Source organism: Neofelis nebulosa, chromosome X (assembly GCF_028018385.1).
Source record: "Neofelis nebulosa isolate mNeoNeb1 chromosome X, mNeoNeb1.pri, whole genome shotgun sequence".
Lineage (NCBI taxonomy): Eukaryota > Metazoa > Chordata > Mammalia > Carnivora > Felidae > Neofelis > Neofelis nebulosa.
The window spans coordinates 31213432-31215301 of record NC_080800.1 but is presented as its reverse complement, the minus strand read 5'-3'; positions in this window follow the sequence as shown (position 1 = coordinate 31215301).

Below are 1870 nucleotides of genomic sequence, written 5' to 3'. Positions count from 1 at the left end.
ATAAATTACAGCTATTACTTTTATTATCCATGCATAGAGCCATTCACCAATGACTGTTTTTTCCTTAGTTCCAGGCATAGCCTTAATATTCTGCTTAGATCTTTTTTGTTATTTATTTATTTATTTTTAAATATATGAAACTTATTGTCAAACTGGTTTCCATACAACACCCAGTGCTCATCCCCACAAGTGCCCTCCTCAATACCCATAACCCACCCTCCCCTCCCTCCCACCCCCCATCAGCCCTCAGTTTGTTCTCAGTTCTTAAGAGTCTCCTATGCTTTGGCTCTCTCCCACTCTAACATCTTTTTTTTTTTTTCTTCCTTCCCCTCCCCCATGGGTTCCTATTAAGTTTCTCAGGATCCACATACGAGTGAAAACATATGGTTTCTGTCTTTCTCTGTATGGCTTATTCACTTAGCATCACACTCTCCAGTTCCATCCACGTTGCTACAAATGGCCATATTTCATTCTTTCTCATTACCACGTAGTACTCCATTGTGTATATAAACCACAATTTCTTTATCCATTCACCAGTTGATGGACATTTAGGCTCTTTCCATAATTTGGCTATCGTTGAGAGTGCTGCTATCAACATTGGGGTACAAGTGCCGCTATGCATCAGTACTCCTGTATCCCTTGGGTAAATTCCTAGCAGTGCTACTGCTGGGTCATAGGGTAGGTCTATTTTTAATTTTTGGAGGAACCTCCACACTGTTTTCCAGAGCAGCTCCACCAATTTGCATTCCCACCAACAGAGCAAGAGGGTTCCCGTTTCTCCACAACCTCTCCAGCATCTATAGTTTCCTGATTTGTTCATTTTGGCCACTCTGACTGGTGTGAGGTGATATCTGAGTGTGGTTTTGATTTGTATTTCCCTCATGAGGAGTGATGTTGAGCATCTTTTCATGTGCCTGTTGGCCATCCAGATATCTTCTTTAGAGAAGTGTCTATTCATGTTTTCTTCCCATTTCTTCACTGGATTATTTGTTTTTCGGGTGTGGAGTTTGGTGAGCTCTTTATAGATTTTGGATACTAGCCCTTTGTCCGATATGTCATTTGCAAATATCTTTTCCTATTCCGTTGGTTGCCTTTTAGTTGTGTTGATTGTTTCCTTTGCTGTGCAGAAGCTTTTTATCTTCATGAGGTCCCAATAGTTCACGTTTGCTTTTAATTCCCTTGCCTTTGGGGATGTGTCAAGTAAGAAATTGCTACGGCAGAGGTCAGAGAGGTCTTTTCCTGCTTTCTCCTCTAGGGTTTTGATGGTTTCCTGTCTGACATTCAGGTCCTTTATCCATTTTGAGTTTGTTTTTGTGAATGGTGTGAGAAAGTGGTCTAGTTTCAACCTTCTGCATGTTGCTGTCCAGTTCTCCCAGCACCATTTGTTAAAGAGACTGTCTTTTTTCCATTGGATATTCTTTCCTGCTTTGTCAAAGATTAGTGGGCCATACGTTTGTGGGTCTAGTTCTGGGGTTTCTATTCTATTCCATTGGTCTATGTGTCTGTTTTTGTGCCAATACCATGCTGTCTTGAAGATTACAGCTTTGTAGTAGAGGTTAAAGTCTGAGATTGTGATGCCTCCTGCTTTGGTCTTCTTCAAAATTACTTTGGCTATTCGGGGCCTTTTGTGGCTCCATATGGATTTTAGGATTGCTTGTTCTAGCTTCGAGAAGAATGCTGGTGCAATTTTGATTTGGATTGCATTGAATGTGTGGATAGCTTTGGGTAGTATTGACATCTTGACAATATTTATTATCCCAATGCATGAGCACAGAATGTCTTTCCATTTCTTTATATCTTCTTCAATTTCCTTCATAAGCTTTCTACAGTTTTCAGCATACAGATCTTGTACATCTTTGGTTAGATTTAT